Genomic DNA, 16,364 nt, shown 5'->3' on the forward strand with positions numbered 1-16,364 from the left:
TTCACATATGAGGAATGCAGCAGACACAGTCAGACGCGTTCACAACAGCAGGAACATTACCGGAACATTCAGGCGAGGGGTCGGACCCTGGGTAGAGCACCCACTTCGTTCGCCATGAATCTTTCCAGAGATTCTCCTGCTGTATTCTCACATGGGCTCACTCTGACATTTTTCGGAAATTTTACTAGGGCTGGAAAGGTTCTGGACAATGTCTGGAGCAACCAACCACACTCATATTCACACCTCTGAGCAATTTAGAGTCTCCAGTCAAGCTTCATGTCTTTGGATTGTGGGAGGAGGCTGGAGTACCTTGGGAAAACCCACGCAGACACGGTCAGGAACGTTCAAACAAGCGACACTGCCCCCATACAGACATGCAACTTGCATTAGAAGCCTCGGGAAAAGCTAGAGATTATTTTTTCTATAGGGGGCACATTGAAACGTTTGTGTTGAGCTGTTAATACTCTCTCAAGTTTTAAATGGGATCTCAACATTTTGCAGTGAATCATCATCACTGGCAGGGTTTTATAGAGGGCTGCAGTTTGTAGGATTCCTGCAATTTGCACTTAACTGAGCAAACACAATATGTTCCAGTGTGTTCCAAAAGCGCACTAATACTTTACTACCACTATTCTGTGGTATGTACGCAATTATGGAAGCAAATAAGAGACATAAGTCTTTGAACTTTAACAGCCACTGAATACTTAATATTGAAATATTTTATTTAGAAAAACATGTATCTGAATTTATTTGTTCGGAATTCACCGAAATTATTTTACTTCGGTATTCAGATACAAAAAAATTCAGATCTCAAATTTCAAGTTACAATTTTTCGATTGCTCAAATTCAGATCGAAAAATTCAAGTTAAATATTCACACTCTCAAATTCGATTGCTCAAATGCAATCGAACCAACGTCTGGCCTATCAGAGCACGGCCTGTCTGTCATGTGATCCAAGAAATCGGCACGGATATTGTGAAGATGACTGCCAGGGCAAACGAAGGCGCTCCGGTAAGTTTGCTGTTTATGTACAATCGAACTCAGGGCTCGACAGGAGTATGTTGAAGCTAAGTATGTTTGGAACACAGCTATGGTTTGTGTGACTCGTGTCTCTATGTAGGTAAGTCATCACATGACAGACAGGCCGTGCTCTGATAGGCCAGACGTCGGTTCGATTGCATGCAGGCTCAATTGCTTTTCCTATCCTGGGTAGCCCGGATGTTACTGTGTGAATTTTTCAATCTCGAATTTGAGAGTGTGAATATTTGACTTGAATTTTTTGATCTGTTCAAAGACTTATGTCTCTTATTTGCTGGAACATTCTGTGGAAGTCATACATTCCTGCGTGCATGGAGGGAGATGTCAAGTGTACAGATTTTGTTAAAAGTTACGATGTCCAATATCTGCAGGAATGAGTAAATTGTGTTGGTGCTACTACATGTGTACCTCTGTCTACTCCAACTATAAAATTCAAAAAACAGTGACAGTAAAAAAAACCTAGACATAAATGACAGGTGAGAGGTTGGCAGTGTGTCATTCTTCACCAGTCAATATGCACAGCAAGGAGATTCAAATAAAAGAGTCCTTCTCTTGAGAGCCTCCTGAGCTACAGTGCTGTATAGTGGAATTTGAATGGGTTCTGGCGAAGTCATCCCAACCTCCACAAAGCCTGAGTCATCACTACACAGGGATTCACTACTGGAACCAGTGACTCTTACCGTGGGGTGGTGGATTTCAATGGAGATCAGGGCAACCAGTGTGAAAAGAAATAGTTAAGTTAGACAGCACTCTTGCATGGAGAGACCGACACATAAACACATTCAGACACACGCAAGAGCAGATTGTGTGGGGACACACACACAAAAAGAACACGACTGGAGAGGATGTTCAAAGCAGACACAGAAGACGAAGAGAGGTGTGTGACAGAAAGAGAGAGCCTGAAAGCAAAACGCACAGTAGTTGCAATTTGCAAGATAAAGGGAGATAAAGAAACATAGGAATGGAAAGAAATAGAAAACAGGATACGTAAACAAGAACAAAATGGAGAGGAAAAAAAATATGGATGGTTCTTGTGAGGAAGAGACAGCAGAGGGAGAGGATAGTCACAGTCAATGGGGCACACGAGTGCAAAGAAAAATGTGTTTGCATGGGAATCATATCAATGCACACTGTCGGCCAGACAGACTAGATGAAAGCGTTTCTCTCCGGCACACATTTCCCATCAGTCCCACTAAGAGGAACAGCGGGCCAAGTCGGCGCGTATACCCCGGGGGTTAACTGTCCAATCAGTCGCTCCACCACCCATCTCCACGGAGACAGCCCTGGTGACATCATCAGGGGTGAAGGCTGGTGGAGGAACACAAACTGATAAGCGATCACATCGCCAGTGCCGCGACCCCATGGGTACGTACAAGACCGTGAGTATTATGTCGCCCGTGTCTCTTCAATCTGGACCATTTAATCTTCTCCATGTAATCCTCTTTGTGTGGCCTTCAATTTATCTTTCTCCATGCTTGTACCCACTGAGGGATAATAGCTGCTGGAAAAACTAGAACAGAAAAGAAACTAATGTTATAGTGGCTCCATTCCTCCATTATCACAGCTACAGTGACAGTTTGACAGAAGGATAGAATCGACTGAATAAAACCGGACTGCATCATTTTTTTACCTCTGCTTAACTGGTGTATCATCAAAGAGAACTTCAACAATTCAGAATTCTACTTTCAAAATTAGGTAAAACGCTCAAACACAAGACGTTATCATTGTGGCCCCCTATTGGCGTGTTCTTGGTCGGTAGTGGTGAGAGAGCCGTGAAAACCAGATATTAACAACTGTTCGTATTCTACAGTTACATAACGTAACATACGTGCATTCAGCATGACCTGATTCAGTCAATGCAAGGCTCCAGTCATTTCAAATAAAGTGACAGCTCCAGCTAACCTGAATGAAAACACGTTTCCACAGTCAGAGGTGGTTGGCAATCTAATATCTTAGCTCACTGATGCAGTTTGGCCAAATGTTCCCCTTTAATAGCTATGACTTTTATAAATATGCATTAACATTCATAACAGAAAGTCTGATTTGCTACTTAAATTAATTTGAAAATAGTTGGGCTTCAGAATTTCTGAAGCTATGATCCAACAAATACTGTATAATTTAGGTCAAATCCAATATTCAAAAAAATCTGATGACTTTTTTTTTTTTGAAGAATTGTCACTGCAATAAGTACTGCGTGAATAAATGAATAAACTCACCAGTGCTCCATACTGGAAAAAACAAATAATGGAGAGTGATGACAATCATTTCTATGGGGTTTCTTTTCAGGGAAACTTGTTTTACATGTCATATTTATGATACTGATATATGTTTGATAAAAGTAATTATTGACGATCGAGTCACTTTTAACATTGTTGCCCTTGCAGGATAGTCATTAGCTATACACACACCCATCCACCCTCATTCCCCGACTCTACAACCAACACCAAAGTCCTAAGCTATCAGTTTTTCCTGTCAGGGCGATGTGTCTAACATTGTTGTCATCTTTTACCATCACCTGAAAACAGTCCAGTAGTGATGCCTCTTCTTAACGTGTACTAAAAGCATGACCTTTTCCTCACCAGAGAAAGTTCAGCCACATGTTTTCAGTAGTACCCAGAGGAGACCCTGCACCAGGGCCCATCTCAGTCCACCTGTGCCAATGTCCTATAGTGGTACTGGTCTACAATGGAGCTAATACTGAGGGAATTTCTTCTTTGAATAATAAATCATTTAGTCACATTGACCTTCTTCAAAATAACATACCTTTCACTTCAGGGAGAAGAACAGAGGATATATTGAATAAATAAACTCTTGACTTGACTATTTAATGAAAAACTCGGGTTTATCCAAGGGGCCAACTCTGAGGCTGAGAAATGAAGCCTATGCGGAAGTGCTATAAACTGCAGTTCACTAGATGCCCGCTTGAGGCTGGCTGCAGAAAGGAGCAAATCCCCATAGAGCCCAATGTTAAAATGCCCAACTTTACAGCAGAATTTAACATGTTTACAGCCTGGTTCAAAAAACGGTTTTGGTCCCAATGGCTAATCTCCCCCTTCGGGACAACTCTGGGGGGGGGGTGAATTTTATTATAACTCGCCCATTTATGTTATATTACTGTTTGGAAATTCTGCATAATTAGGGGCGTGGTCTATTTGATTGACAGCCAGGGCTTCCTCGGCTGTTCGCCGAAAAATAAACAACGAAACTATAAATCCACTAATACTAACCACATATAACTGCTCGTAAATTATATTTGCATTAACTTATTAGAATTAAAATATAGGGCCAACTTTGGGCCTCAAAACCGGCCTGCAGAAACCAATGGGTGACGTCATGGACGCTACGTCCATGTCTATATACAATCTATGGGTTTATCGTGTTAAAATCCCCCTACGTGTTCAAAATGTTTTTAGTGCTGGTGCATTTTTCAGAATAATATTTATAGAGGATTCCTTCATCCTTATAGTTTATTATTGGACAGAACAAAGTCATACTGGTAAAAAAAGGCAAATATATTAGATCATTTATCAATATCAATATATTAATTGTATGAACAGACAGACTCCCAGTTTTCGCTGTTTCACACACGTTCACACATACACAACTCCTCTTACTAATTCAAGCGATATCCCACCAACAATCAAACTGACAATCCTTTTATTAGCATCTCACATCAGCGGGACGTTTACTCGTTGCTGATAGAGGTTTAGTTTCTATGAGAATTGTTTGTTTTGGTTCATCAAACATGGTTTCCATGTTAAAGCATACATCATTTATTTACCATTCACATTTCAGGTTAATAAAATGTGCAGTATTTGATGTAAAAGATTTGAATAAAGTCTGTCAGACTGTAGCTTTGTTCTTACATTGCTTTGTCTGCAAAAAAGGCTTCAAATATGTTCTTACAAATACAAATTTATGTAAATGGGAGTACACATAATCATACATCAGACACACTTACTGTCGAACACTATAGAACAACACCTCTCAGGGAGACAAAATTACAGAACAAAACAAAAACTTGCCGGCGTGAAAAGATTTATTGCAGGTCTGTTGTTTGAACAAGGTTATTTGTGACTGTGAAGAGTTATCTTTTTCCTCTCTGATTGACTCATATTGAAAGGGTTAGATTGCATTAGACTTGCTAATGTTGTTGCTCCTTTCCAGAATTAACAGTTAAAACCATTTGGGGTGAAATCTTATTTTAAAGCAATTTGCTGAGGTTTGACTAAAAAGCTTGTTCTTGGTCTTGACTGTTTTTCTTTGACTAAAGCAAGACCAAAATGTCCAGAGCTTTATTCAAATAAAATGAAAGGGTGAGGTTGATTAAATATGACTGAAAGTAACGTGGATTTTAGGACTACAACTAAATCTAAAAAGACCTGACCAAACTAACACTTCTGCCTACCTACAGTATGTCCAAGGGATTCACAGTCAACAATCTATGCAGGTAATACAGTGTTAAAGGTAGTATTTTTCTCTCACTGATGTCAGCCTGTTAACTGTTCACTCCCGAGCAGCTCTGTGTAAAGTTTTTGCCTATAAAAACTCAACATTTCCATATATTGCTCTAAGGCATGGGCAGGTATGAAATTTTGACAGTATGATAATTTGGGGCAAAAATACAGCTGTTTCACTGTATCACGCACCTCTAAAATGTGCTAATGTAAAAATTATTTTTTAGCCATTGACCAAAACGTATTTTATTTTAAATGACATATAGAATGTTAGAAATGGGGAAATGTCATATGTTCACATATAGACTACAATAGAATTATTTCTCTTGAAAAAAACAAGCACTTCTGCATAAAATTGAAATAAATGGTGATCTTTGACTGCTCTGTACTGCTCGTGTTGGAGGGAGTTGTTCCACTGCACTTTTTGGTTCCTCAGTGAGGATCTCCGTAAACACTTGTGGAGGTGAGCGTGGTTCTGGCTCTCTGGCTGCAGGACAGTGAAGCAGCGCAGAGCTAGCTTTAGCGGAGCAGTGCTAGGTGGGCTGATGAGCACAGCTGCTCTCCAGAGCAGCCGGTGTTGGTCTTTTCCTGCTTCGCGTCCAGACTGCACTCCAGTCGCACCAAGACGTCTTCTTTAAACTCAAAGGCACTGCGGCATTTATTACATTGAGACAGACTGCAACCAGCACGGCACATTAGCACATTAGCTAGCCAAACAAGCGCGTGAGAATTAGATTACATCATTTTTGAGGTGAGAATGTGTCAGAGAATAAAGTGCTCATCCTGAGACCGGACTGTGTGTGTGCGCTTTGTGCCATGGGAACCCGCTGAGGTAGCGACAGGCGCTACAATCTCTCTGTGAATAGTCATTGTAACTCGAGCGGACAGTTCATACCGTCGGGACGGTATGACGGGAAATATTAGTGGTTTCAGAACCGTGGCTTTTTGATACCGTGGTATACCTTGAAACCGGAAACCCGTCAGTGCCTTATTGCTGTACTTCACAATCAAAGCTGACAGAGTCTACACGTATTCCAGAATGAATGAATAGTACATTATAGTACATGAAAATGAACTTCATCAGCGTTTACATCCCCGAGAAATCTGGGAACTGCTGTATCAAACTGCACTTGTAGGGATGAAGAATAACCCCTACAAGGTTAGGGGTAGCAATCGACCAGGGCTACAATTTTAAAATTTACAATTCAAACATGGCTGATGCAGCCCAACCTAGCTGAATACTAGACTGCAGTGTAAAAATAGAAGTATGATGCCAGTAATTTGTCACTTTATTATTGAAATATGGGAAAAACTTAAATATCCAGTTTGTAATTATCCGCTGAGATTCAAGTTTCTTGGTTTGAATGCTCAACTGCTTCTACCTCAGCTGCAGGTGTTTCTAAATTGTCAGACCCACTGCATACCCTTCTGCCTCAACAATAAGCTCTGGAGTACAGTACAGTAGCTGTCCATGTACAGTAGAAACAGCAATGACACCACATCCTTCATTAGGATGCATGATGGATTTGACATCATAGATAGAAAAATGTTGATAAATCTGAATCTGTCAGACAGATATTAACTTATTTGTCAAAATCATACAGTGAAGTTTAGGATTAGGCAACAACCAATTAGGTTTCAATGAATACGGTAGGCGAGGTACATTTTTCCTTTAAACTGATTTCTGCTCTCAGAAGATTTTACCGTTCTAAACTGCAAGATTTAGCACCATTGAAAACAAAGTGTGCATGCTAACCCTGTCTGTCATGCACTGAGCCCATCTGTTTATTTTGGTAATGCCAGCTTTGAGTTTTAATCTACAGCAGGGCTGGGGGGGTCATAGTTCATACACACACACTCACACACACACACACTGATCTCAAGATAATACCAATGCTTGACTGGTGTAATTGAAACGGGGGGGTTGCAGACTAGGCCTGACTTTTTCTTCGCATCACTTGAGTTGGAGTGTCTCCGCCCTGCAGCTACTGGATGCAATTTACAATTCTGTATGCAGTACAGAGTGAAATGAAAATATTCTTTTGAATACAAGAAGTTGAGTGATATTTGCGTCTTTTACAACACTCTCTTACACCCACACCCAAGTGCCTTTGTGTACAAAGCTGAAATCATCTCACGCTGATGGTTATTCTATCCGTCACAGCCTGCAGTAATATTGAGTGATGCACCATCCTGAGAGTGGATGGTGCAATGGAGTGGAGAGAGTGGAGGCCACAGTTCATGTTGCATCTGAAGTTTTCGGAGAACACAGCAGTGTACTAGTCTATTCCATAGGGGTGTTAGACTTGACTGAAGAGACACAAGGACGTACCACTGAAATGAGAAAATCAAGAGAAGAAAATGAGACAACTACCTCAAGTACAGTAAGCCATAGGCCTGTCGAGATAATTACGTAACATTAATTATAGTACATGAAAATGAACTTCATCATTTTAATTGACCTCGATAATCGCCATTGTGTTTGTTGATAGGTAGGCACGCTCCTTCAAACATCTCCTCTGCTCTGTGTCGCAGGCACAGCTCACAAACTGTGTCAACACTTTTAATATTTCTCTCAGCAGCCTTACTTTCCTCCAAGTTCATGTTGCTAAAATATTGCCGCTGCTGCTTCAGAATAAATTGCTATCAAAGTTCACCAGATTGATGGATTTAACTTTAAAATGTACAATTTTTTATTTCGGGAGGGCATGCCCCGGACCCCCTGACGTCCACCCCCCATAATCTCTCCTCCTTAATCCTATGGGAAACATAGCTATGTGTTGATATTACTTCCAAGGTGTTACTGTCTGTATGTGTATCTTGATAGTCCATTTTTTAAGGGGATCATTGGGTGCTCAGCACCCCTAAAGCTCTGATCCTAGAAGCGCCCCTGACGACACGCATCAATGTACCCGCGCCTGTGTTTTGAAATGAGCATAGCATGCACGCTAACGTCCGACCAACAGAGTGAAACACACTGCGGTGAACAGTCTGACGACGACAAGCAAAGTGCAGTAAATTGTGGGTCTTTATTAGTTGCAAGTCTGGTCGCACGTCAAATCTGGACAAACAGCACAACATTGATGTGGAGCAATGCACAGTGTTTGATATCCTGTGGGAGTGTGACTGTGTCAGCTTGACCATCAGCACAAGCACCTCAAGTAAAAATCTTTAACATGTAGTACGTAAGTTCACATGTTGCCACTATTGCTGCTTTGATGAACTGCCCCCGCTGCTGAAAAAAAAGGAAGAAACTGGCAGTGACACAAATCTTGTAGAAGAGTGCAGTGATTCACACATGCAACGAACAATAGGCCTTTAATAAAAGCTCACATGATTCAGTTGCAAAAAAATAACAATAATATTGTTTATAGCCCAATATATCGTCTGACAAAAAGTAGTTATCATGACAGGCCTAGTAAGCCGCCAGGGGAAATCACATGAGCAGATTGGATTGCTAAAGTAAATGCATAAAAATAAAACAGAAGGTTTGGGAGGGTGGGGTGAGGAGGTGTGAGAAGATGGGTTGAGACGTGAACAGTGGGAGAACAGATATGTCTCCTCATAGAGAGTGGGCCTGCTATAAACATAAACAGAGATAGATCAGCAGATTTATGATCTGCCACTAATGGCAGTTTATTAATCTGAGATAGGAGGAGGAGACTGGAGCTGGAATGTGGAGGACTGAGAGCTGAACAAGAGGAAATGGCAATAGTTGCTTTATTAAGACAAGAAAGACGCTCAGGGACTCACCAGAACATCCCACCAAATGAATGGTCGCACACCTTTTTCACAGGCTGCACTTCACTGTGCCTTGCTGGCCCGCAAGCATGTTACGCAGCACCAGGGGTGCAGAAAACCAATTAAATGAAGTGAATGCCTGTCGGCTGAGGGCCAGGCAATGGCAGGTAGTGGGACTGAAGACTGCTCAAAGAGAAGAGGTTGCACTCAGGTAGCCTATACCAGATGAGGGTAAAAATAAAAACTTGCAGTCTTTGCCATAAATCAAAGTAGAGGCCTGTAATTGTGGGCTACCAAATAACATTACACAAGATAAGATCCGAGCTGTGTTATCACGAAGCCAACACCTCTGCACCTTAACCACTTATGCTAACGTAGCGTTTGCTTCACAGACTACAGAAGACAGGGGCGGACTGGCCATGAGGAGGACATTTCCCAAATGGCCGGCCGTCATATTTCAATTCAAGATGTCAGTTACAGTCATGGACGTATTAAAACAGGTGACGGCACGGCCCTCAGCCACGACATTGGCTGGCCTGGCTTTCGCATCCGCACACAGCGCAAAACGGGGTCTGGGCCTGTATAATCCTGTCAATTGAGAGGGGGGATGCGACCGGCTGAACGGCCCTTCCCAACTTGGACTGCTCCGCTTTTGGTTAAAACTGATTGGCTCAGCCTGATCATCGGAATATGTCGAAACGGAAAAAAAAGGTGATGGGGGAGATGAAAAAGAAATGGGCGGCGAGGACAGTTTGAGATTAAAAAGAAAAAAACAGTTGGGGCATGATACGGCAAAATGTGCAAAATTAACTATTAAGAAAGGCCAAAGTTAGAACTGTTCACTGTTCTGCCAGTTATCAAACTATAGGCACAAAAATCAGCATCAGTAAGAATTTGCTGGTGACTGTTGACATGACAGCCAATGAAATCAATGGTCACCAGCTCAAACCTGTTCCAGCTTGTTAAACGCTCAATCACACAAAAGGAATTTAATTTGCTGCTCTCGTGATATGATGTCCCTTTTTTTCGAAAACATGATTCCAATGTAAAAGTCCAAACAACATATTTCCCTTTTTTTCCCATTATCCCAGAAGAACAAAATAAACAGCAGCTGTTGATTGATGCAGACACAAACAATATGTGCCATTTTTTTTGTACAGCATTAGTAGTTTGTAAACCGCACCCATCTAACAAGCACGGCACTGCTCTAATCGGGTTTGGAGCGCACCACTTCTTCTACAGTAGTAATTGCCTCCCTCTGCTATCAGATTTAGATTTCCCACTCGCCTGTTGCCTCTCATTTCTCTCACATTCATACACCTCACAGACACAAAGCCTACGATGAAACATAATTATGCTCTACTGCAACATGGTTGTTGTTTCTACTGGGAATGATAATGACATACTCAAAGTAATTGCAAAGATCTGGAAAGAGGTTGACAATTCTACAGCACAGTCAGATGAGGAAAGAAAAAACACTTTTGCGCCTCTAATGGTGATAGGAGGTACGCCACAAATACTTTTTTCGCCTCAAAGCCTCGTGAGCACGATCACTTTACAGAATGTTAGCAAATCCATTTCAATACACAAACTTACGGACTTACCAGGTCCAGCGCTGCCCTCTTACGGACATGAACATAACTACCACTAGAGGTCTACGGTCTTTAAAGCGACCACATATGTCATAATACGCTGCTTCAAAAACAACATTGTTCGTCGTATGAGTCGGAGGGCAGGCTCTCATCAACGAGTGAACACTACAATCACTACATCACTTGATTTGCTAGTCAAATTGAAAGTTAGTCCACTTCATATAATAATGCATCCATCCATTATCTATACTGCTTCATCCTTTGAGAGTTGAAGGGGGGCTGGAGCCAATCCCAGCTGACCTTGGGCGAGAGGCGGGGTTCACCCTGAACAGGTCGCCAACTTTGTATTTGTTGTGTACCTCCTGTCACCGGTAGAGGCGCTAATTTTGTAAAGAGTCTTTGTATGAGTTGGTGGACTTGTTGGTTTCACCTGTCTGATGACAAGACTGCAAATGTTTCTTTCCTCATGTGACTGCGCTAGCTAGAATCGTCAACCTGTTTATACCATATTCACACCTGAGGACAATTTAAAGTCTCCAATTAATCTAACCTGCATGTCTTTGGACTGTGGGAGGAAGCTGGAGAACCCGGAGAGAACCCACAAATACAGGGGGAGAACATGCAAACTCCTCACAGAAAGGCCCTGGTTGGTTCAAACCGGGCTGCCAACCAAGAACCTTGGTGCCGTGTAGCCTACTGATACAGCAATAATATACCATTTTCAACAGGACAACTGTACACGGATCTGGCAAGTACATCAGGTCAAACTTGAACAGAACATGAACTGTGACAGATGTTGTCAAAAATAAAAATGATTATTTCTGTTTATTGTTAAGTATGCCTCCAAAATCCCTTTAAAAAATACCGTACATTTAACTGAGTGTTAGTCTTAAGTGTGGGATCACCTTGGCAATAAGATGGAAAATCCAGGTCCCCACAGTTAAATGCCTCTTAGTTTTCCACTAAACAATCACATTGGATAAATGGGATACATGGAGTATCCCATTTATGATCAAATAGTTGAAGTATCCTGTTTTCAAAGTGGCATATGAAAACAGAATATCGGATTCAGAAAACTGGATAAGCTTTTACCCCAAAAGGAATAGACAATGCAGCCACAGATAAAATCTAATTGTGCTATTAGTTATCAAAACTTCCCCATGAGGACCCACAACTAGAAGAAAAAACACATTTAATTCAAAAACAAAAACAGCACTTTCCATAGTGATGATCAGCAGAGTGTGTCTGAGTGTGTGTGCAAAATTCTTGGATAGCTGTCATGGCCGAAAGCCGTCATGGTGAGTCACGGTGGAGCAGACACGCAGCCGGGACACTGTTCGATTCCTAGCCCCCCACTCTCTTTGTAAGTCTCCTCCTCTGTCCACTCGCCCTCACTGTACAGTTGTTTTCCCCTCTTCACGCTGCTGCTCTGGCCATATCTCTCTGTCTATCTGCCAAAATGCATCTCCCCTTTCCTTTTTTTCCTCTTCCTTTTTCAGCGTGAGCCACAACGGGGCATCTGGGGACTTGCTGTGCCATTCAGCTAAAGCTCCCCACCCGGTCCAGCAGTTTCCCAGCAGAGGCCGATTTCTTCCTTAAATAGAAAGGATGCACGGCTGAATTAAGAGACGGAGCTACAGAAGGAGGGAGGGAGGGAGTGAGGGAGAGCAGACGTTGGAAGAGAGATAATAGACAAGGAAAAAGCCAGAGAGGGTGAGTGAGAAGACTAAAAGAAGGAGAGCTGGAGATAACAAAAAACAACAGAGGAAAGAGTGGGCTGGAGGATAGTTTGAAAAAAAGGATAGATGTGGAAAATGCAAAAATATATCTGGCTGGCACAGTTATTATGACTAATGCGCACTGTGGCAGCAAAAGCACAGTGCCATAAAGAAACTAATGCAAAGCAAGGAAATGATGGTGAGAGAGAAGACGGAGAACAAGAAGGAAACATGCTCGTGCTAAAAATAAAAAAAAAACACGTGTTGAAGAAAAGGGGTTGAAGTCAGTATTGCTCTCGTCCCTGTAGGCTTGTTATTTGAATATCGAGCAGCGATCGCACGAATGTCAATGTGAAACATCAATAATCTCTGCTGTGCTTAATGTAATCAAGCAAGGTGAAGAAAAGGAGAGCGTGAGAGCTCAGGGAGTGTTCGGGAGGGTTACACGATTCCTGTAACCCAAATTGTTACGGCAACCTGGTTAACATTTGCTGATTAAGTTTGACCCTGTTGTCTTACTTAACCAAGAAGATAGAGATTAAATAACTAACGGCTGGTGTGATTCCAATTTTTATCAGATTATTAATAAATCAATTATTGATTATTGAGAGAAAGATGCCAGCCCAGCCCAATATCTTCTGAAAGAGAGCTACTGTATCTCAAAAGCAGTCTCTCTATCGAACTCTAAAATGCTCAGGATGAGTCAGCTGATGATAAGATCATATTGGTGGGTGATATTGGGTTGATATTCTCCTAACCATGAATAATAAAGGTGGGATGATAATGGCTCCAGGTTTTAACGTGATGCACATTGTTTTACACATTTTGTGATTCGTAATTTGGACAACCCTGCGAGACGACCACAACAGGAAGGGGAAGGCAATATCTATAAATAAATTACATTATTTTGCCATAATAATTCTTAATACCACCAGATATTACAAACAAGTGTTTAGGTTGGGAACCCGTGTCTATTTATCCCTGTTGCATTTAGTGTTGTTTGCAGTAGGGCCTGGGAATCCCAGATCCCACATGAGGGTTAACAAATCTGATGAAGCCGCATACAGAATGAATCTGGGTCTGAACGTCAAAGGGATCTCCTTTTCAGTGTCAATTCACCTCCAGCGAACTACGCCACAATCATTACACTCAAAGACGGTAAGTTCTGCATGGACAGATGTGACTGGTGAAATTGGCCGAGGTCCTTAAGGGTAGGATCCAAACCATTTCTCATTGCTTTTACTCATTTTACTCACTGAACAATGTGTCAGTTAATCATTTGTAGCCATAGGTGGTGTGTCTTGTGAGACATTTTCACCATGGAGCTGAGCTTTCTCCTTGACGGCGGGGCTCAGTTTCCGTGCCCCTTTTTTTTTTACACACCTCTCCAGAAGGAGGAAAAAAAAGCCGGTATCGAAAGCAGCGCTTCGTGTGGCGGCAATCACACGAAAAAGATAAAACAGTAATCAGTTTCCGCGAGCTGATGCATCTCCGTGCCTCTGGCAAACTCGAAATGTGTGGCGGCAATCACACAGCGGCTTGTTTCCCTCCAGTCTCAGTCTGTGCTTCTGGAGGGAAAAAAAAAAACGGAAAGCAACCACAGCAAATTATCAAACATCTGAGCTGGATTCTCTCACGACTGCACCAATACTTCAAGCCTTAACAGCCGTTTTCTAATGAAAAATTTCCCCACTACCTCAAAGTTGCTCCTCGCACTGATGTGCCTGCAATAAACTGACAAAGGCATCTTTTTCACTCATTTCGGCCTGACAGTTATTTCCTTTGAAAGACCTTTTATATCGTCATATGAAGCTTCACAACGTACATCACCTGGCGGGAACCATAACTTAATGTTATAATCCCCATATTGTTTTCTGCTTCTTTGGTGCCAAGTCTTTTACTACAGAGGGAGCAGGAGCTGCCGCCGTGGTCACACACTTGCCAGTTGTGTGCGAGACCATGTACACAAACCACCATTTCACTTTAGCGTCTGTGATTACATATTGTGACATATTTTTTCCCCATTTCAACATTTAAACTCCTTAGCTTGAGGCAGATTCATGGATGTCAATGCTTTCAGCTACACCTGGGTCAGTATCCATCAAACATCTAAGATTTACACTCACATTTTGCCCTGTTCCACTGGATTTCAGTTTATTATCTTAGAATTCCAAGAAAAAGCTTCCATTGAAACAAACTGACATGTTATAATGGGTTGATCTCACTACCACCGAGAGTCTCGACAGTTTTCATCAAAACCTTTCTTGGAATTCTGAGATTTAAAGGTGTCATGTTCTGCTGCTATTCAGGTTCCTACTTTTAATTTGGGTTACCACTTGACAAAGGTTTACATGCTCTAATGTTCAGAAAAGGCATTAGTGTCCTCATACTGCCCATTCCTGCAGCTCTTCTTTCCCCCCTTGTTTAAAATGCCTGGTTTTCATTTAGACCCCTCCCGATGAACCCCAGTCTGCTCTGATTGGTCAACCAATTTCAAATTGTGTAGTAAATGTCACGCCCCTTCACCAGAGAAGTGGGGATTCTCAAACTGCAGGCAGGGTTACCCCAAAAGGGTGCAACTGTGCCATCACAGTGGGAGACAAATCGGAACCAGTTGTTCAGAACCAGGCTATAGCTGGGCGATATGGACCAAAAATCATATCTCGATATTGTTTGGCTGAATGGCGATACTCGATATGTATCTTGATATTTATTTAAAAATAACAAAAACAGTTCCAAGTCAGATTCAAGTCAAATCAACATGTGCCAAATGTCACACAGTCACTTTTAATAACCAGCTGTACAATATCAACATGAAATTGACACAACATAAACTACTGGCTTGTTAAATAACAATAAATAATAATATTGAATAAAAATGGTTAAACAAAAAAAAAAAAAAAAAAGGTCCTTTCTTGCATAACAGATGTATGCACTTCATGGCACTGTTGTAAATGGTGGTAGAGATTCGTCGTGCTCAAACTTTTAGTTGCAACCTGTTTGTTTCAAGTTTAGAGTAATTTTATTTATTTATTTACTACAAGAATGCTGCTACAGGCACACTTTTGTTGTTTTTTGTTGTTTTGTTGGGAAATATATTAGCAAATATAACCTTCCACTGGACATATCTTTTCCATTGATTATTATTATTAAAATATAATAGAAAGAAATGTAGCCATTTGTTTGTATTACCATTACAAATTGCTAAAGGATAAAAAAGAAATCATGTACAGTATTGAAATATTTTAAAAAATGATAACGTTTCATAATTGAATCTTAGCCCTCTGAATCAGAAATTAATCGAATCATGATGTGCCTAAAGATTCCATCAAGCCCATTCAAACTGGCTCCCCTAGATTTCCTAAAACACATTTTGATTATAAAATACTATTTATACTTTGGCTTGTCTGAATACTTGATGGTTATTATTTACTGAGATGTGCATCCATATTGCCCTGCAGTATGTCCCGCTCATCAACACTTTTAATTCAATGTTTGATAGTCAATCTCAATAAATAGCTTTTCATCTTGCATTAATCCATTTAAAAATGATGTGCACCAATGGGGAGTGACATCATCACATCCATATATTGTCTGGACTGGTCCTCGCAGGTTGTTGCTTGAAATTGTGAATTTCATTTCGTGCAGGCAAATGTGAATTAATATGAATGCATGATATCGTTATATGGATAATCCGGGCTTGGCCAGAACCTACATTAATAATTTAAGCAGTTGAGAGACAAAGTTCTAAATGACTTTTGAATATTTTAGGGGAAATTGTATTCCTCTGCCTAAACAGTGTGATTTACCAAATAATA

Source organism: Scophthalmus maximus, chromosome 3 (assembly GCF_022379125.1).
Source record: "Scophthalmus maximus strain ysfricsl-2021 chromosome 3, ASM2237912v1, whole genome shotgun sequence".
Taxonomy (NCBI): Eukaryota; Metazoa; Chordata; class Actinopteri; order Pleuronectiformes; family Scophthalmidae; genus Scophthalmus; species Scophthalmus maximus.